We start from the raw sequence: 21,925 nt of genomic DNA, 5'->3' as shown, positions 1-21,925 counted from the left end.
ACGTTATCCAGGCCAATTTCAATTTGCTATTCCCTACGAGGATGGCTGATGCATTTCCTTCCAAGGATCTGAGTCTTTATTCTGGTGGCCGTGCTGATATTACTTTCTTCTCTCTGGTTTATCGTCTTGCATGCACGGACGCTATATTGGGGTCTCCGATTATTTTTGCAGTTGACACTTATGAGTTCTGTTATCGTGCTGTTCTTGTATGTATGTCTTTATTTATATAGCGCTTCACAGTAGTAATACAAACGACAATCATATAAATAACAACCAATATAAATGACACGATGGGAATAAGTGCTTCAGACATAAAAGTAACATTAAGGAAGAGGAATCCCTGCTCCTATAAGCTTACAATCTAATTGGTAGGTAGGAAGAATGTACAGAGACAGTAGGAGGGCGTTCTGGTAAGTGTGTCTGCAGGGGGTCAAGGTATATGTATCAGGTGTACAGTATTAGTCACGGAGCTTCTCATACGCTTCTTTAAGCATGTGTGTTTTAAGGTGGGTCTCGGGGTGCTGCCGCGACGCGCTCTTGGAGCAATCACATTAATGTAATAAAATGTGCCTGTCCACTCTGGCGCTGTGCATGTGGACGTACGCTTGCCAATGCTCAGCGCTTGCCAATGCTCAGCGCTTTGGGAGACAGGCAAAAGTGATTTTCAAGCGCGCTGAAGGGTCACATGACCCCTCAGCAACGAATCAGACTGAGGGCAAAGAGAAATCCTTTTGTGCCTGCACACAGCAGCAACAGATGTAGATTTTGCACTGTGTAGACTAATTAGACTAAACTCTAAATAGCATACAGTAGTTACAATAACAAGAGATCCCACGCATATATTTTATAAAAAATGTATATTTATTATTTCACTAGCTGAGAGACCCGGCGTTGCCCGGGATATAAATGCGTAATAGGGAGTATTATTTATAAATCGTGGAACAATAGGTGACTGTTTGTTGTAAAGGTTGGATAATAATATTGAAAAGAAAGATGGAAGAAAATGTAATACGATGTTGTATAAAAATGGTTTATTGTAACCACACCACAGTACAATGTATATTTTGGTGGCATAAGTGATGTAAAAATCTGAGTCGTGTGTCCTGCTAGGGTGTGAGGCGGCGGGTGGCGCGTGGGTTGTGAGTGCTGTGTGCGAGTGGGGGTCCTGCTAGGGTGTGAGGCGGCGGGTGGTGCGTGGGTTGTGAGTGCTGTCTGTGAGTGGGGGTCCTGCAAGGGTGTGAGGCGGCGGCTGGCGCGTGGGTTGTGAGTGCTGTCTGTGAGTGGGGGTCCTGCTAGGGTGTGAGGCGGTGGGTCAGTGATGTCGGTGCGTAGGGGCGGGAGGCAGCAGGCGAGTGTGGCGGGTGTCTGTTGAGTGCGTGCAGCGGCTGTGAGGCGGTGGGTGAAAGGCAGAGGCGGCCGGAGTAAGGGCGGGTGAAAGGCAGAGGCGGGGGTGGGGAGGCGGTAAGGCGGGCATGAAGGCGAAGGGCGGCGGGAAGGGGAGGAGGGGGTGGAGGAGGGGGGCAAGGGGTGGAGGAGGGGGCAAGGGGTGGAGGAGGGGGCAAGGGGTAGAGGAGGAGGGGGGAAGGGTTAGAGGAGGGGGGGGGGAAGGGTTAGAGGAGGGGGGGGAAGGGTTAGAGGAGGGGGGGGGAAGGGTTAGAGGAGGGGGGGGGGAAGGGTTAGAGGAGGGGGGGGGAAGGGTTAGAGGAGGGGGGGGGAAGGGTTAGAGGAGGGGGGGGAAGGGTTAGAGGAGGGGGGGGAAGGGTTAGAGGAGGGGGGGGAAGGGTTAGAGGAGGGGGGGAAGGGTTAGAGGAGGGGGGGGAAGGGTTAGAGGAGGGGGGGAAGGGTTAGAGGAGGGGGGGGAAGGGTTAGAGGAGGGGGTGGAAGTGTGGGAGGGGGTGGGAGGGGAAAGGGGAAAAAGAGGTGGAGGGGGGGGGGGAAGAGGAGCGGAGGGGGGGGGAAGAGGAGCGGAGGGGGGGGTGGAAAGGGGAGCGGAGGGGGGGTGAAGGGGAGCGGAGGGGGGGGAAGGGGAGCGGAGGGGGGGAAGGGGAGCGGGGGGAAGGGGAGCGGGAAGGGGAGAAGTGGTGGGAAGGGGGAGGAGGGGGGAGGTGGTGGAAAGGGGGAGAAGGGGGGAGGTGGTGGAAAGGGGGAGAAGGGGGGAGGTGGTGGGAAGGGGGAGAAGGGGGGAGGTGGTGGGAAGGGGGGAGGTGGTGGGAAGGAGGAGGAGGGGGAAGGTGGTGGAAAGGGAGAGAAGGGGGGATGTGGTGGGAAGGGGGAGGAGGGGGAAGGTGGTGGGAAGGGGGAGAAGGGGGAAGGTGGTGGGAAGGGGGAGGAGGGGGAAGGTGGTGGGAAGGGGGAGGAGGGGGGAGGTGGTGGGAAGGGGGGGAGGGGGGAGGTGGTGGGAAGGGGGGGATGGTGGTGGGAAGGGGGGGAGGTGGTGGGAAGGGGGGGGAGGTGGTGGGAAGGGGGGGAGGTGGTGGGAAGGGGGGGGAGGGGTGAGGTGGTGGGAAGGGGGAGGAGGTGGGAAGGGGGAGGCGGAGGGAAGGCGGGGGGTGGGAGGCGGGGGGTGGGAGGAGGTGGGAAGGCGGGGGGGGGCGGTGGGAAGGGGGGGGGGCGGTTGGGAGGCGGTGGGAAGGGGGGGGGAGGCGGTGGGAAGGGGGGGGAGGCGGTGGGAAGGTGGAGGGAAGGGGGGGGAGGCGGTGGGAAGGGGGGGGGAGGCGGTGGGAAGGGGGGGGAGGCAGTGGGAAGGGGGGGGGAGGCAGTGGGAAGGGGGGGGGGAGGCGGTGGGAAGGGGGGGAGGCGGTGGGAAGGGGGGGTGGAGGGGAGGTGAAGGGGGGGTGGAGGGGAGGTGAAGGTGGGGGGGTGGAGGGGGGGGTGGAGGGGAGGTGAAGGGGGGGAGTGGAAGGGAGGTGAAGGGGGGGTGGAAGGGAGGTGAAGGGGGGGGTGGAAGGGAGGTGAAGGGGGGGGGTGGAGGGGAGGTGAAGGGGGGGGTGGAGGGGAGGTGAAGGGGGGGTGGTGGAGGGGAGGTGGAGGGGGGGGTGGAGGGGAGGTGAAGGTGGGGGGTGGAGGGGGGGGTGGGGGGGTGGAGGGGAGGTGAAGGGGGGTGGAGGGGAGGTGAAGGGGGGGGAGTGGAAGGGAGGTGAAGGGGGGGGTGGAAGGGAGGTGAAGTGGGGGGGTGGAAGGGAGGTGAAGGGGGGGGTGGAGGGGAGGTGAAGGTGGGGGGGTGGAGGGGAGGTGAAGGGGGGGTGGAGGGGAGGTGAAGGGGGGGGGAGTGGAAGGGAGGTGAAGGGGGGGGTGGAAGGGAGGTGAAGGGGGGGGGTGGAAGGGAGGTGAAGGGGGGAGGTGGAGGGGAGGTGAAGGGGGGGGGTGGAGGGGAGGTGAAGGGGGGGTGGTGAAGGGGGGGGGGGTGGAGGGGAGGTGGAGGGGGGGAGGTAAATGGGGAGGTGAAGGGGGGTGGAAGGGAGAAGTGGAGTGAGGGGAGGTGAAAGGGGGCGAGGGGAGGTGATGGGTGGGTGAGGGGAGGTGAAGGCCGCTCACTCACCCGTCCGGCAGGTCCCACGTGGATCTGAGGCGGGAGGCAGCGTGTTGTGGCCGCTCTCCCGCTGTGTCCCGGGCTGACTGTAGCGGCGCCGGGGGGGGGGGTATCGGGGAGACACTGACACTGGAGGGGAGGGGGGGGGTGGAGGGGGGGTGGAGGGGAGGTGAAGGCCGCTCACTCACCCATCCGGCAGGTCCCACGTGGATCTGAGGCGGGAGGCAGCGTGTTGTGGCCGCTCCCCCGCTGTGTTCCCCGGGCGCCGCCATCTTGGGCACTCGGCGCCGCGAGGCAGCCTGCCTGGCCACTGGCTGTTCCCCCGCCGGGGAGGGGTGAGTTGTAGCGCCGGGGAGGGGGGGGCATGTATATGTGTGGGGGGGGGGGGAGAGGTGGGAGATATAGAGGGGGGGTCTCGCACGGCCGCTGACACTGGGTGGGGGGGGGGGGGCGCTGAAGGGGTAATAATAGTGTGTTAGCCCCGCTAATGTATGTAACAGTGTGTGTGTGTGTGTGTGTGTGTGTGTGTGTGTGTGTCACTGTGTGTGTGTGTCACTGTGTGTGTGTCTGTCATTGTGTGTGTCCCTGTGTCCGTGTGTGTGTGTGTGTGTCCCTGTGTCCGTGTGTGTGTGTCCGTGTGTGTGTGTCCGTGTGTGTGTGTGTGTGTGTGTGTGTGTGTGTCCCTGTGTGTGTGTGTCCCTGTGTTCCCTGTGTGTGTGTGTGTGTCCCTGTGTGTCCTTTGGCCCGTCACTCCGCCTCAGGCCAATGAGAGGTGTGCGGGGGCGGACGGGCCAAGGGACCAATGAGATTTCCCCTAGGGACACCGGACATCCAGGCAGGCAGGCAAACATACAGTGCTTTCACTAATATAGTATAAGATGGGAACTGCAAAAAAAAATTAAAACACACACACACCTTTATTATACCTTTCATAACATTTCTGGGAGGTCCATCTCATGGCCTGTGGAGTTTTATGTGATAGACATTAAATACAATTATTCACCACAAATCTTAATTATTGCTATTAAAAAAAAATCCTGAATGAATTTATGGCTAGTCCCCAAACGAGAGCGCTCCCAGTTTAAAGCTTCAATTCTCTTCATTCTACCTTTATCTCCTACGAGAGGCGATTTTTACAAACGAACCTCTGAATGCTTTGTACGCTTCCCATACAGTCGAGCAGTTTGTGTTGGAGAAGTCAAGGTCATTTTTTCATTGTAATAATACCTGGGGATGCATAACAGATGTGATCACTCTCCATTGATGAATCATGTTGCACGGGGCCAGATTATTGATAAGAATATCTATCGTAGCATGATCCGACCATGTAATGTGAATACGCGACTGCTGAATCTGAGAGGCCAGGCGCGTATCCACCAAGTACATGTCAACATGTCAATTCAAGAGTATGATTTATGTGGCACTGAGACAAAAGTATCATCTATGGCCAATGGGTGTAAGTTCCTCCAAATGTCTACCAATTCCAGATCTTTTAACCAATCCAAGAGGATCCTGGACTCCTTTAAAACATGGATGATGGGGGAATCATCGAAATTATGTGATCTATCAAATTTAGTGTTAAGGACAGTATTAAAGTGACCACCCATGATGAGACCTTTTTTGATGTCCTCTAATAAAGAAAAGGTGCTCTCAAAAAAGAGAACTTTCGAAGCGTTAGAAGCGTAAACCTTGGCTAATATTATTACCAGAGGACCACCTACGGTTGCATACAAACCAGAAAAATGTATCTGCCCTCTTTTTTTGTTTTAATCTGGTTTGATTTTAAAAGAGATATTATCAGTTGTCAGAATGGCAACCGCTATCTCTCTTCGCTGGTGCTGAGGAGAGAAACACCTGGGAGTATTGCTTATGAAAATAAGTAGCTGAAGAACGGCTGCTAAAATGCGTTTCTTGTATTAAAACGACGTCCGCTGCTTCTGTTCTATAGTTAGATATGGCTAGTCTACGTTTCTGAGGGCTATTAAATCCCTTATGTTGATGGATTATCATAAGCAAAGACATGAGACTATGCAGTGAAGGTTATGTTGAGTGCCATAGCATTAGCCCCCCCCCCATCCCTCCCTCCCCCAGAATAACCCGTTGAGACGCATTTGATCGAAAAATAAACCACAAGGGAAAATACATTTGAGCAAACAAAAAAAGAGTTGGTAGGAAGCCGAAACACAGGAGTAGAGTAACCATGCCAACTTTGTGACCGGCACGAGACAAAAAAAATGGGGAAAGCACCCACGACACATCATGCGTCTTACGTGGACAGCCAAGACTCAACCCAGGAAGCACATAATACTGCAATAGGCATCTTATCAGCAGATTAAAACTGGCATAGTCATGAAACATAATGACCAAGAATAACTCTGCCAACTTTATCTATATAACGGAACAAAAATGAACCAGAAGACCCTACAAAAGGGAGAGAACCAAGTTATATTAGAAACTAAGTCAACTATAATGATTTAAACATTTAAAAAAAAACAAGGGAACACAATTTATCAGACGATAACATCAAATGACTGCCATCGTTTGGCTGCGGCGGAGGGTCCTTCTGCGGCCGATCTGCCACTGGAACCTTCGCTGCCAGCCGCTTCTAAGTTGAGTTTTACTAGTTGGGGTAGGGGGTTAATTTAAAGGGGCCTTAGCGGTTAGGGTAGGGGGTTAATTTAAGGGGTTTTAGGGTAAGGGCTTAGTTAAGGGGTTTATGGTAGGGGGTTTGAGGTAAGAGTTTAGGGTAAAGTGGATTAAGGGTAGGGGTTCAAGTTTTTATGGCAGAGGTAGCGTTGGTTTGGGTTTTTGTAGGGTAAGGGTTACATGTCGGGACTTACCTTAGTGGCAAAGCGGCCGGCGGCTGAGCATCCCGGCAACGGGGTGAGTAGCGGCGAAGTGCAGATGGACAGCCACGACAAAATGTACTAGACCAGTTCTCAATGTAGCGCCTGAGAAATGTAGCCGAGACCCATAACACCAGAAATGTTTTGTTTGCTACAAATATTCTCAAATCCTTTAGGGTGCTGCATAGCAATGCACTTGTTTTCATGTGTGAATTAAGAAGAAAATAATGAGTCGGAATTGTCTCTCCTGTTTCTCAGGAGATCTTACTCCATTCAGGTTGTGTTTGTAAGAACAAAAATAGGTTTAGCTCCTGAATATTATTGTGTGACGACCAATTCTGAGGGAGTGAACTGTAACTAAAATCTCCCTCGTGCTCAGTTTAATCAATGCAGGAGTTTCTTGCATTTTAAGAAAATCTAATTATTTAAGCTGCCGATCAATCCATTCGCCCGTGATCGGTGAAAATACTGCTTCTCAAAGTATGGCTGCCTATTGTAAAGCTGCAGTTTAAGTTGCCGTTAAAAAAAATATCTATATCTACAGCTTAACCTCTTTATAGCGCGGTCCTCGGGGGTTTTGTGGTGGTACTGCGCCCGCCGGAGGGGGAAACCTAAGAACACTCCCAGCCTTCCCAGACCCGGTGGGGCAGCGGCAACACCACGCAGCACTTACCCGGCATCTGGCAGCTCTTCTCCCTGTCTCTGCTTCCTGCTTCCGCTTCCGTCTTGCGAGAGCAAGCTCCCTTATAGAGACAGTGTGTCTCTGCGTGTGTGTGTGTAAGTGTCTGGGAGTCACGCCGCCCTCGGCGTGCTCCTCACTTACCGGCAGCTCTGACGGGTCCTCCCGCGACACGCAGGCAGCCTCTCTACGGAACGCCGATCACTACTCCACGTGGGCGCGCGCGCGCACGCCAAAACTCCCCTTCTACTCTCGGTCCGGCGGCTACGCTCGGTCACGCGGCCGCAAGCACAGCTACACAGAGGCGTGGCCACACACCAACCCCTTAAAGGCACAGCACCTCAAACCATTGCTGCAATCCAATGCAGTCTGGGCTGCATACTGGGCTTTATGGCTCCTCCCCTGGGACTCATGCTGGACCTATCCCTGCCGTAGCCTGGCCCTTCCACACACCCCTACCTTGCTGCGCTGCCATTGGACCTGCTCTCCTATATATACCTAACAGTGTCACTGACTCGTTGGCTGAGCATAGAACCAGTTGTTCTCATCACTCTCTGCCTCCCTAGTCCTGTCTTGTCTTGTTTTGTTTTTGCAGTCCTCTACGTGTACCGAACCGGCTTCCGCTACGTCTATCCGCACCTCTGGCATCCCGAACTCGGCATACGGCAACACGACTCTCCGCACGTCTGGAATCCCAATCCTGGCAAACGGTAAAGGATTACGTCCTTATCTCTAACCTCGGACTTTGCATACAGCACCCTCTACCATCCGTAGCTCTCCTGCCCCGATTCGGACTCCCAGACCACTCTACTCTCAAGACGTGTCCTCGTGGCTGTGGGTGGCGTTATATCCTATCCCACCTCAGCACCGCGGTCCCGTCTCGTTTGTGGTGAGCACGCCCTGACATTATGCTCAGCCCCACAAACATGGACCCCGCTGAGGTGGAGCGCACTATAAATGCCCATACTAATCTCTTCACCAGGCTAGAGACTTATTTGGAACAAGCTGATAGGCGAATGGATACATTACAGCAAAGCCTTCATTCGCTTACTGTTCAAGTCCGAGCTCTCAGTTGGCAACCTTCACCCGTGTCTTCCACAGCCTCCGCAACCGCCTTTCCAGCACCTCCGTTTGCTTTGGAACCTCGTATTCTGGCTCCCAAACACTATGCCGGGGATCCCTCTCGTTTTGTCTCTTCTGTCTTTTGGCTCTTCTCATCGACGAGGCGCTGGCATGGGCTTCTCCCATCTGGGAACAACAAGGCCCTCTCACACAGGACATCGATCTCTTCGTCGAGGAATTCCGAAGAGTCTTCGATACTCCTGCACGGCAATTAACGGCAGCATCTTCTCTTCATCACATAACCCAGGGAGATCGACCCGTCGCCCGGTATGCTATGGAGTTCCGTACACTTGCTGCTGAGACGGGATGGAATAACGAAGCACTATCTTCAGCGTTTTGGCAAGGTCTGTCTGAATCCCTAAAGGATGAGCTCGCAGCGCGGGAACGTCCCACTGACCTAGAGGAATTGATCAGTCTGTGTGTTCGAGTGGACCAGCGTCTACAGGAGCGGAGAATTGAACGTTCTCGTTACCGTCAACGGATTTTTAGGCATCTTGCTCCATCGTTCATGGCTCCTACACCCCCTTCCGTGGACGTACCGGAACCTATGCAGTTGGGAGGTAACAAGCTGTCTGCTGCTGAAAAACAACGTCGGCGCAATGCCGGTCGCTGCATGTACTGTGGCAATTCCGGTCACATATTACCCCAGTGTCCCCACAAGCCGGGAAATGCCAACTCCCAATGAAATCCCGGAGAGTTTCATTGGGAATACTGACACTTTCTCCCATCGTCAAAGACGTATTTCCCTCCAGGATAATGTTGCCTATAACACTGACTGGAGAGGGATTTCACACTCAAGCACGGACGTTCATTGATTCCGGTTCCGCAGGCAATTTCATCGATGAGACTTTTGCTAGACGGAACAATATTCCATTTATCAATAAGAAGATGCCAGTAGGTCTGGAGGCTATTGACGGTCGACCTCTACAGCCGGCATTCATCACGCTACAGACGGTGCCTCTCCTACTGCAGTTCGTCGATGTCCATACAGAGATCATTACTCTCGATGTTATCCACACTCCCTCTGTTGAGCTGATTTTGGGTCTTCCTTGGCTTCAACTCCATAAGCCTCGCATCGACTGGACGGATCAGGAACCTATCCAGTGGAGTGCTTCTTGTGCCAAGACATGTACCAGGAGTTTCCAGAAGATTGGTGGGTTGACTACCCTGCCAGAGAAGGTCGATTCCCTACCTTCTGTGTACTGGGAATTCCGTGATGTGTTCGACAAAGCACGTTCCGAGGTTCTACCTCCGCACCGTTCGTTCGACTGTCCGATTGACCTACTACCCGGGGCACCTCTGCCCAGAGGACGATCCTATCCTCTCTCTCTCCCATAGACTAAAGCCATGAACACTTACATTGCAGAGAATTTAGAGAGGGGTTTCATCCGAAAGTCTTCCTCTCCAGTCGGAGCAGGTTTCTTTTTTGTCAAAAAGAAGGACGGTTCTCTTCGTCCATGCATAGACTACCGGGGTTTGAATAACATCACACGCAAGAACCGCTACCCACTGCCCTTGATACCGGAACTCTTCGACCGTCTCCAGGGAGCAACCATCTTTTCTAAATTGGATTTAAGAGGTGCCTACAATTTAGTAAGGATACGTGAGGGGGACGAGTGGAAGACTGCTTTTAACACCCACGACGGCCACTACGAATACCTGGTCAAGCCGTTCGGCCTGTGCAACGCACCAGCAGTTTTCCAGGATTTCATCAATGAGATTTTTCGGGACATTCTTAACACATTTCTTATCGTTTACCTAGATGACATCCTAATCTTTTCGAAATCTCCTCAAGAACACATCAAACACGTTCAACAAGTGCTGTTACGCCTCCGGGAGAACCATCTCTTTGCGAAATTGGAGAAATGTCAGTTCCATCTCAAGTCGGTGGCTTTTTTGGGATACATTATCTCTGACTCCGGATTCAATATGGATCCAGAGAAACTTAAGGCTATCTCGGACTGGCCCCGTCCGACCACTCTCAAAGCCGTGCAACGCTTTCTAGGTTTTGCAAATTATTATCGACGCTTCATTCGCAATATTTCTTCTACGGTATCTCCCATAACTGATCTCACTAATCTGGTCTGTAACTGTTCCATACGCTCATAATATATATTTTCTTTAACTGTGCATGCAATGTCTTGTATATAATGTATACCTTGTTCATTTATGTAACTGTATTTGTAACCATGTATTATTTTGTTTTACTCTGTGCCCAGGACATACTTGAAAACGAGAGGTAACTCTCAATGTATTACTTCCTGGTAAAATATTTTTATAAATAAATAAAAATAAAAAAACTAAGAAGGGTGCAGATCCTTCATCATGGTCTGAGACCGCCATACGGGGATTTAATCTGCTAAAAAAGGCTTTTGTGTCTGCCCCTATCCTCACCCACCCAGATCCTAAACTTCCTTTTACCTTGGAGGTAGATGCCTCGGACATCGGGGCTGGGGCTGTATTGTCCCAAAGGACCTCTCCCTTAGCCAGACTACACCCATGTGCCTTCTTCTCGAAAAAAAATTCGTCCGCAGAACGGAATTACGATGTCGGGAACCGGGAACTTTTGGCGATCAAGTTGGCATTAGAAGAGTGGAGACATTTCTTAGAGTGTACGGAGACACCTATAACCATACTCACAGACCATAAGAACCTTCTCTACTTAGAAGGGGCACGTCGTTTGAGCTCTCGACAAGCCCGCTGGGCACTATTTTTTTCACGATTCAATTTTCTTATCTCCTTTATTCCTGGCTCCAAAAATCTAAAGGCGGACACCCTGTCTCGACAGTTCCTGGCAGAGGACAAGTCTGAAGAACAGCTAGAGACAATTATTCCCTCTAGATGTATCCTGTCCGCCAATTCCTTTGATATTTTGGACAAAATTCGATCCGAACAATCACAAATTCCAAGGAGACTTAAGGTTCCGGAGGGAAGACTCTACACGGCACCCCAACACCGCAAAAGGGTTCTCGAGTGGTGCCATTCCTCTAAATCAGCAGGACATCCAGGGATACGGAAAACCAACGACCTTGTTCAACGTACCTTCTGGTGGCCAGAGAGGGCTAAGGATGTGGAGGAGTTTGTTAAAGCGTGTGGTACGTGCGCCCGCAACAAAGTACCACGGGTCAAACCAGCAGGCCTTCTTCTCCCCTTACCCATTCCAGATCGCCCCTGGAACCATATTTCTATGGACTTCATTGTAGAGCTTCCAGACTCCAAAGGAAAGAATACGATTCTTGTTGTCATTGATCGTTTTTCCAAACAGACTCACCTTGTTCCCTTGAGGGGTCTTCCAAATTCCTCCAGGCTTGCGGATGTTTTCATCCAGGAGATTTTTCATCTTCACGGAGTTCCTGCAACCATCGTCTCTGATCGTGGGTCCCAATTTGTGTCAAGATTTTGGCGAGCCTTTTCCCGTAAAATGGGTATTTCACTTCAATACTCCTCGGGATACCACCCACAGACCAATGGGCAGACAGAGAGGGCCAACCAAAACCTGGAACAATACCTTCGGTGTTTCATAACCGATACACAGGATGAATGGGTGGATCTGCTTCCTTGGGCTGAGTTTGCTCTTAACTCCCTTCGCAATGACTCCACTCAAGAATCTCCCTTCTTCATAAATTGTGGTTTTCATCCTTCCCGCCTACCCTTCTCCCCTCTATCCTCAGGAGTACCAGCGGTTGACAAGCGCATCTCCCAGCTGAAAGACTTATGGACGAGGATTCAGGAGAACTTTAAGGTGGCTACAGGGAGACAGAAACTCCAGGCAGACCGCCTTCGACGCCCGGTTCCGGAATTCGTCCCAGGAGACAGGGTTTGGCTTTCTTCCAGGAATATCCGACTAAAGGTTCCTACCATGAAGCTAGCACCTAAGTTCCTCGGCCCCTTTCCTGTGGTCAGGAGGATTAATCCTGTGGCTTATCGCCTACGCCTTCCACCCTCGATGAAGATTCCGTCAGTCTTTCATATATCGTTGCTTAAACCAGCATTCCAGAGTCCTCGCTTTTCTAAGACCACGTCTCCTCCACTTCCTCTTCTGATCCAAGGTCAACAGGAGTACGAGGTTCAGGCTATCCTGGATTCTAGGATTTCCAGAGGTGGAGTACAATACCTGGTCCACTGGAGGGGGTTTGGACCAGAGGAACGTTCCTGGATTCCCAACCGGGATCTCCACGCACCTCAACTCATCCAGGCTTTCCATCGTAAGAATCCCTCCAAGCCATCTCATGGACGCCCGGAGGTCGCCCCTGCAGGGGGGGGGGGTACTGTAAGGGTCTGGGAGTCACGCCACCCTCGGTGTGCTCCTCACTTACTGGCAGCTCCGACGGGTCCTCCCGCGACACGCAGGCAGCCTCTCTCCGGAACGCCGATCACTACTCCACGTGGGCGCGCGCGCGCACGCCAAAACTCCCCTTCTACTCTCGGTCCGGCGGCTACGCTCGGTCACGCGGCTGCAAGCACAGCTACACAGAGGCGCGGCCACACGGAGCCGCACCAACCCCTTAAAGGCACAGCACCTCAAACCATTGCTGCAATCCAATGCAGTCTGACTACTGGGCTTTATGGCTCCTCCCCTGGGACTCATGCTGGACCTATCCCTGCCGTAGCCTGGCCCTTCCACACACCCCTACCTTGCTGAGCTACCATTGGACCTGCTCTCCTATATATACCTAACAGTGTCACTGACTCATATAACAAACAACAGTAGATGGCGCTCTAATACTTAAACTTAATGTGTGCAAGTGAATAAATAATTCAATTGATTAGGTGTATAAATATACAGGTATACAAGTGCAAAGTGAATATTTAAATATAACTAAACAAGTGCAGTATAGGTACAAACAAAAACACTCAAACCTTTAGATGGACTGTTTCAAGGTCCAAGAAATCATGAGCACAGAAGAACCAGGGGAGCGATGGTACCTTAAAAGTAAAACAAAATCTACATAGTGCAATTTTGTAAGAACACAATAATGTGGCTTCCAGATAATACTTTGAAAGCTATAGAAAGGCTAGAACAATTATAGCCAGCAGGTTGTATGGTCAAAAACCAAAACCAAGGGAGGAGGTGCAATCTCAAGCAGAGAAAGACATAGACAGAGCCAAGAATAAAAACAAAGAGCGTGACCCTACGATTGAGAGGGAGAAAGACTGCTGAGTCCGTGACGTCATCTCCAACCGGCCGGAATCCCGGAAGTGACATGTCGGCTCCTGATCGAGACACAGTCGGGTGGCGTGCAGCAGCAGCAGCAGCGGCGTGAAGTGATCGTGAGATCACCTACTTCCTATGCTGTTTATCCATTTGGATTCTGTAAGCCTCCAATTTTATCATGTGTGGATAAATCATTTGTTTTTATTCTTGTTTAGATTTTGTTTTACTTTTAAGGTACCATCGCTCCCCTGGTTCTTCTGTGCTCAGTGTCACTGACTCGTTGGCTGAGCATAGAACCAGTTGTTCTCATCACTCTCTGCCTCCCTAGTCCTGTCTTGTCTTGTTTTGTTTTTGCAGTCCTCCTCGTGTACCGAACCGGCTTCCGCTACGTCTATCCGCACCTCTGGCATCCCGAACTCGGCATACGGCAACACGACTCTCCGCACCTCTGGAATCCCGATCCTGGCAAACGGTAAACGATTACGTCCTTATCTCTAACCCCGGACTTTGCATACAGCACCCTCTACCATCCGTACCTCTCCTGCCCCGATTCGGACTCCCAGACCACTCTACTCTCAAGACGTGTCCTCGTGGCTGTGGGTGGCATTATATCCTATCCCACCTCAGCACCGCGATCCCGTCTCGTTTGTGGTGAGCACGCCCTGACAGTGTGTTTGTGTGTGTATTTGACTGTGTGAGATGCTGTGAGTGTATGCAGTGTGCTGTGAGTGTATGCTGTGAGTGTGTGTGTGCAGTGTGCTGTGTGTGTGCTGTGTGTGCAGTGTGCTGTGTGTGCAGTGAGCAGTGTGTGCAGTGAGCAGTGTGTGCAGTGAGCAGTGTGCAGTGTGTGCAGTGAGCAGTGTGTGCTGTGAGTGTGTGCGCGCGCTATGAGTGTGGGTCTGCGCTGTGAGTGTGTGCGTGCTGTGAGTGTGTGTACGCGCTGTGAATGTGCAAAAATTTACGAGGAACTACCCTTAAAGCTCTGCAACAGGTGGTCCTAGCCTATGGGATCCCTGAGATCAGAGTACACACTTCACTGGATCCATGGTCCAGGCGTGGGCAAAGGACAGTGGAGTACAATGGACAATGCATAATCCTTACCACCCACAAGCAGCGGGTCTAATTGAACGCAGCAATGGGTTGTTGGAGGGGCAGGTGAAAGCAATCACAGCATCACACACCCTCAGTGGGTGGGCGACAGGGGGGGGGTGACATTGGTGACTGACATTCATCAGTGGCAAACACAGCCGACTGGGACAAAGATAGACCGATATATTGAGACAGGCACTGTGCTTGGTATAGTCAATAAAGGCGTCCCAGTGCCCATTGCCATACAGGTGGACTCAGGGGACCCCGAGTTGCAGAAGGACGTTAAGGTTTGGGTTCTGAACCCATCAGAAAAAAAGAAGAGAAGCAGGGGGGGAGGATAGTGCAGCAGAACAGGAAAGTACCCGTTTAGTGCTCATAGATGGGGAAAATAGGCCTGTGTATTAACCCTCATACAGTTTAATACCTATTGCTTAATGCTTCCTTCTTTTCTTACAGATGCAGCTAATGTATGTGGTTCCAGGTGCAGCTAATGTACTGTATGTGGTCGACCAGTACTTTTGTGCCGACATGCCAGCAGCCAGAACCAAACAGATTGCTTTGGAGCCTCTTCGAAATGGATACCTTAGCTGTTCCATGGACTTACTAAGACTGCAATCTGTCCATATTGGGTGGTGCTGATGTACCCTTCCTTTCTCCTTTAATTATACAATATGATCGTCTGATGATCAAGATATCACCATTGGCTGCTGGAGCCATGGAGAATGATGACCAAGAAACATCGAGGGACCAAAACAACAGGAGCCGACACCGGGAATTGAACCAAGCTCCCCTGCTTCAAACTCAGTGCCAGTCAGCGTCCTTACTCACTGAGCTACTCCCTCTCTTTTAGAATATTGGCATGATAAGAAAACTTCTGTGAGCATTTGTCTGCAGGTTCAGAGTTGGCAAGGGTGGAATGGTGTCATGGGCATGATCAGAAGCCTAAATTCCTTTCTATTTTAAATCTCACCACGTAAAATGCCCTCTAAATATGAAAATATTCGCCTCCACTCTCTATTGTAGTCTATGTGCGGGATACAATACTGCGTTATCCTGGTGTTTAAGAAGCTAACAGGTGACAACTTACCTTCTCTTTGCCCTCAGTATGCGCTGCCGCTCCAGCTGGTGAATAATCAGATGATGACCCAATGGATGGGTGTTTTCAGCAGCATCACTGACAGAGATGTCCCTCCAGTAAGACCGGACTTTGATAATCTGCTTTGCATGATTCGCGCGAATAAATCACGTTTTCATGATGGACCTTGACATGTTCAGAGATGGTGTTGTGTGAGGTTAGAAGATTAGCAGCATAATAACACCCTTTTTAAAAGGGCATAAATAGAGAGGCAGGATGCCAGGAGCCAGCTTACCTTGGCACACCTTAAAGATATGAAAAACTATATAACATATTTAAGCATGTTCTAATGCCAACATTTTGTTACAACAATGGTACCTTTATCAACGACTGAATGGGGTGTTGTACCTGCTCATAGGGGCTTGGCCATCTCCACAGACTTTGTCCATGTCACTTGGTGATGGTCTCTTAGTCAGATCAAGCTGCTGCCTTTTAAATTAGAATTACTTTATTGCTTTGTGCTGTTATATATTTTCAGCCTGTAGCAGCACAAGCTCTTTTATGTTGTATGTTCTCATCACAGAACAAGCAAACGGAGAGAAATTAGTCTGGATAAACTGGCCGGTTTCACCAAGAAAGGGAGTAGGTTTCGCAGTAAATGTGGGGTGGCAGGGTGAGCTCTGTGATTAAATGGGGAGTTCACTTCTGCTCCATGAAACTGCACAGCTTATTTCATGCTGAACAGAAGTTCTGTTTATTTACAGTATAACAGTTTGTTGACTGTCTTCTGTCTGACAGGAAACATTGCAAGTACAGTAGATGAGGATGATTGTCCAGAGCTGGTGTGGTGGAAGTGTAAGAAGTGGGCGCTTCACTTCATCACGCGTCTATTTGAGCGGTAACGTTCCTGTTTAGTCTTGTACCAGGTGACACGTTCCCTGGGCAATCAGGGAGCTAGTGGCCTGTGTGGCGTATTGACGGGAGTACCACACTTTTGACCCCCCTAAAAAAATATATATCTATAAAACGAGAGAGAGCCACGCACTTTCTCTATTCCCTTCCCCCATGGCCCCTCCCAAAGAAAACGTCACTGTCCTGTGTTCACTTGGTCCTCCTCAGAAGCCTTTGAGTTTCTCATATAATGTTAATAGCTTTATCCCCTTAGCATGTCCTGTTCTTAAAATAAAAAAACAGCATTTGAAAGTGTAAAACATTATACTGCAAAAAATGGCGAGCAGCATGGATTGTTACATATTACATAGTTACATAGTTACATAGTAGATGAGGTTGAAAAAAGACGTACGTCCATCAAGTTCAACCTATGCTAAATTTAGACAACAGATACTTTATCCTATATCTATACTTACTTATTGATCCAGAGGAAGGCAAACAAAAAACCCCATTAAGGGGAAAAATTAATTCCTTCCTGACTCCAAGAATTGGCAGTCGGATTAATCCCTGGATCAACATCCTTCCCATGTATACTTATTTGGTATATCCCTGTATACCTTTCCCATCTAAAAAGATATCCAACCTTTTTTTGAACAAATCTATTGTATCTGCCATCACAGTCTCCATGGGTAATGAATTTCACATTTTAACTGCCCTTACTGTAAAGAACCCTTTCCTTTGTTGCTGGTGAAATTTCCTTTCCTCCAACCTTAAGGAATGGCCCTGAGTCCTTTTGTACTGCCCGTGGGATGAATAGTTCTTTTGAAAGCTCCTTGTATTGTCCCTGAATATATTTGTATATTCTGCTGCTTTAAGACCTGTTTTAGTTACGCTCTCTTCACAATTTGTAATGGAACTACATAGCATCCTTGTCTACTCACTGATTTCACTCTTAGAAGATCCATGTTCAATTTTTGTGTTTCTGTTTCTCGGCTCGGTTTTGTGGGTTGTTTGTGTCCACATTGCACCACACATCACTTTGTGGGCTACTATTACTAAATCCCAACACATCCTTCTCCTACTTCTCACCCTAATGTGACTATTTAGTTCCCCATGTCTGTGTTGGCTGGTCATGGTCCCCTTTATCTCTCCCTCCAACCCCCCCATGGCATGTCTGTGCGGACTGGTCATGGTCCTTTTCCTCCCCATGGCATGTCTGTGTGGGCCTTTCCCAAAAGTGACCAGAAACAACGGCACACGAGAATGTAAATATCTCAGGAAAATCTGGCCTCCCCTTATCTTAAACATGACTCTTTGCTTCCGTTCCAATAGTATGACGTTCCCTGTAAGTCATAAGACCCCCGGTGTGCCAGCCCCCATGACCTACTGGATACGTCGTAAGGGTAGCCTGGAGGTAAAGTTAGAATATATTAATGGGCTAATGATAATGAATTGCAGTCTTTATAAACCAGTGGTCTCAAACTTAGTCCTCATGGGCTACCAACAGGCCAGCTTTTATCAATATCCCTGCTTCAGCACATGTGGCTCCATCAGTGGCTTAGTGGAAGACTGCACCACCTGTGCTGAAGCAGGGATATTCATAAAAACCGGCCTGCGCCGTATGCACCTGCCCCCTACGCGCCATACCCACCGGCGCTGCCAACACATGCACCCACACACCATGCCCCTGCGCCTTATGCACCTGCGCCTGGCGCGCCGGCACCAGCCTTGGATCCATCAACGGCAGTCCCACTACCCCAGGCTGCGCGGTGCCCCCCAGTGTCCCGGGCCCCTGCCCCGGTGGACGCAGGAAGCATCGCTGATCCGGGGAGCAGCAACAGGAGCCGTGCGGTCAAAAGACCCAGGACCGGTCACCCAGGTGCACAAGCCGCAGGATCAGGTGAGCATGATAATGCAGCATTGGAAAGTAATGAGGATGATGTTGATGGTGATGTTAGCGATGGGGGGTCGGTTAGGTCAGGGTCGGACTGTGAGTCCCAGGGGTCAGACAGCGAGGATAGTGAGAGCGCAAGAGCGAGCAGCGAGTCAGATGCAAGCAGCGGCGCAGACAGCGACGAGACCCCAGGGGTAAAGCGCATAAGGAAACAGGTAGAGGCGCTGAGCAAGGCGGTAAAGCTGAGTAGGACAGATAAGGGAAAACGCAAATCGCGCAAAGACAAAGGGGCGGCTTCCACCCACAGCGGGGAGGATTCGTTTGCAGTCGAGACTAGCTCCCTGTACACTTACCTGCCCAGGAGAACACAGAGAGACATAGGTAACAGAAAGTATGTGGATATGTTTAAGCTGTCTGAAAAGGGGCGAGCAGAGAGGAAACGCGCACGAGAGGCGGGCGGAAAAGGGCAGGTAGTGAGGAATAATGCGAACTGGGTTATTCGTTTCATTGTGTTCGGGGACTGTTTCCTTTCAAAATATCCCAAGGAATTGCATAATGTGATGAAATACATGTGTGATACAGAACATACATGACGAACACGGGTGGTCAGCGTGGTGAGATTATGATGAGCATTTCAGGCACAGGTGGCAGGGAGATACACGGTTGAGTCTGGGGAAGATGGACATGGAACTGTGGATGAAGCTAGTGGGAAACACGAGCCGGGGGGGGGTAACGCGCCCTTTCGCAAGGGGCCAGGCGGTCGGCCCGGGAGTCTTTCCGCAAGCAGAGGCAGCAACGGGGAGTGCTGGGCGTTTAACGATAAATACTGCAGATGGGGGAGAGTTGCAAGTTCAAACGTGTGTAGCCAGTGCGGGGGTAGCCACCCCGTTAAGAAATACTTCAAAGCCCGGGGCAACCGCAGCCAGGGGAGAGGAAGGGAGGCACCTAACACAGGCCCCAACACCGGTCAGCCTTAGCAGGCTGAGCTATTGGTTAAGGGGGTACCCCGACCGGGAGAAAGCAAGGTTCCTGGAAGGGGGATTTAGAAAGGGGTTTTACATACCAGTGGGGGGGGGGGGTGGTACAAGCTAGGGGTGTTAGCCAGAACTTGAAATCCGCTGCAACACACAGACACATAGTTAAAGGAAAAATAGAGAAAGAGATAAAATTGGGGCGTGTGGCGGGCCCATTCGCATCCCCCCCTATCGCCCAGTTAATTATTTCCCCACTGGGTGTAGTGCCAAAAAAGGACCCGGGCAAATTCAGGCTAATACAACACCTGTCATACCCAAGAAGGGGGTCTGTGAATGACGCCATAGACCCGGAGCTATGCCGGGTACAATACCAATCATTTGACACCGCCATAGGGATAATTAAACCATGTGGGGAGGGAGCACTATTGGCAAAAATCGACATAGAATCAGCCTTCCGGCTGTTACCTTTGGCCCCCAGCAGCTTCAGATTCACAGGGTGTAAATTTGAGGGTGCGTATTACATTGATAAATGTCTCCCCATGGGTTGTGCCATTTCATTGAGGCTTTTAGTACTTTCTTGCATTGGTGCATAGTCAGTCAGACGGGGACTAGCACAGTTGCGCACTATCTGGATGACTTCCTGCTGGTGGGTCCCCCGGGTTCACTGCAGTGCAACAGTTTGCTGGAGAGAACTAAGGGGATCATGAGGGAATTGGGGGTTCCCATAGCAGAGGAGAAAACTGAGGGCCCAACAGAAATCCTGTCATTCCACGGTATAGAGATTGACACGCTGTCAAGGGAATCACGCTTACCCGCAGACAAGGTCAGGAAGCTTAGAATGAGCCTAGGTCAGTCAGGGAGGGCAGAAAGGTGACCCTGAAACAAATTCAGTCACTCCTGGGTCTGCTAAACTTCACCTGCAGAGTAATCTGGGTGGAGACGGGGCTAACTAAGAACATGGCTTTCCTGGAGTTGTTCCCCATTGTAGTAGCGGTAGAGCTATGGGCCAAGGAGTTAGCGAACAAGCACATAATATTCTGGTCAGACAATTTGGGGGTAGTGGAGGCAGTGACCGGCCTATCGGCTACGTAACCACCAGTGATAAGGTTGTTGCGCAGGCTGGTCCTGCAGTGCATGCAGGGGAACATAAACTTTAAGGCAAAGCACATCCCCGGGAAGCTTAATGTAATTGCAGACGCACTATCCCGCTTTAACTGAGATAGGGTTTTCAGGTGGTTCACTGCAGTCGCAGGGGCATAAAAATAGAAATCCTCACGCAATAAATAAAAGGTTGTTTATTGAGTGCATTGGCTTTTACATATATGCACTCAAAATGAGTAATAATAGAAAAAATCTTTCTAAACAACCAAATTGCGTGTTTATGCCCCCAACGAAAAAACTTGGTATTGTATATATTTAGTAATTCCTTTTATCCAAGTTCTTGATTGTAGAAATGTGCCTCAATGAGGAAACAGTATATGGTATATAGGTACTGTAGAAATGTCCCAGAGAAACTCCAAGATAAAACCGTTGCTGCCAAAATTGTGCACATATAAATAATCTACAGTAGATCCATGAAAGTAGTTCAGTAAATGCACTCCCGTTCAGTCTCCCAATGTATGGTACATAGAGTAAATAAAAACAGTAGTACTGTGTATCTGTGACTCACCTCCGGAACGGGGCTAGAGTGTGGTAAGTGGGAAGTAGAAACTCTGTGCAGCCGTGTCCCCTGCAAGGGAACTATATGCGGTCTTAAGACACCCTGATCCTCCGCCACTGCCCTCACATAACCGGCGTCACACACGCTTTAACTGGCCTGCATTTAGGCGAGCAGCCCCAGACGCGCAGGCAAGAGGTTTGACCTGCCCAAATTATCTGTACCAGCTAGGGCAGAGGGAGTGATGGCTTTGGTGCAGCAATCGCTAGCCCCCCACACCTGGAAGACGTACAACAACACATGTCGGCAATGGCGCAGTTTCCGGAAGACCCCCAAGGGGAGTGGTAAGGTTAGCAGAACCCATCAGCGAATCAATTTTTTACTTACTCAGAAGCGGGCGGGCATGCTAAGTGGTAAGGCGGGCGGTACACTAGCGGGTATTGCTTTTTCCTGAAGTTGGGGGGGCAGACAGACATCACCAAGGATTTCCTCCTCAGGCGAATACTAATCGGGTGGGGCAGAGGGGAGCGCAAGCGGGGAGTTAAGAGGGAGCCGGTAACGGTGGAGAGGTTACAGAGCTTGAACCAAGCAGCAGAGTCAGTATGCGCAGGACCGTTCGAAATAAATTTATTTAAAGCGGCTTTCACTTTTGCCATTTTTGGAGCCTTTAGAGTAGGGGAACTTGTAGCAGCGTCAAAAACTAGCAGGGACACTGGCCTTTTGCTAGAAAATGTGATTATAGGGGAGGAGACAGTGGCATGCCGCATACACAGGTCAAAAACTAACCAAGCAGGGAAAGGGGCCTGGGTGCACCTGAGACGGCACGAGAATAGGAAGGTGTGCCCGGTGAGGGCGGCAAAGCGCTACGCCAGGCAGTGACCGCAAGGGGGCGAGGTTTTCCTGACACATAAAGATACAACTCCCCTAACCAAGTTTCAGTTTAACACGATTTTCAAGCGTTGCCTGGAGGCAGGGGGCATAGATGCCACCAATTTTGGGACCCACTCGTTTCGG

General features: G+C 50.8%; 1 pseudogene; it reads left to right on the top strand.

The window, feature by feature from the left end:
- Positions 1 to 17,523, top strand: part of LOC142483299 (importin-8-like) — a 39,545-nt pseudogene extending 22,022 nt beyond the window's left edge.
- The last annotated feature ends 4,402 nt before the right edge of the window (positions 17,524 to 21,925 follow it).

The sequence above is a fragment of the Ascaphus truei genome, unplaced genomic scaffold, assembly GCF_040206685.1.
Source record: "Ascaphus truei isolate aAscTru1 unplaced genomic scaffold, aAscTru1.hap1 HAP1_SCAFFOLD_317, whole genome shotgun sequence".
NCBI lineage: Eukaryota > Metazoa > Chordata > Amphibia > Anura > Ascaphidae > Ascaphus > Ascaphus truei.
Note: the sequence above shows the minus strand (reverse complement) of the source record. Positions and strands in the feature narration are given on the sequence as shown.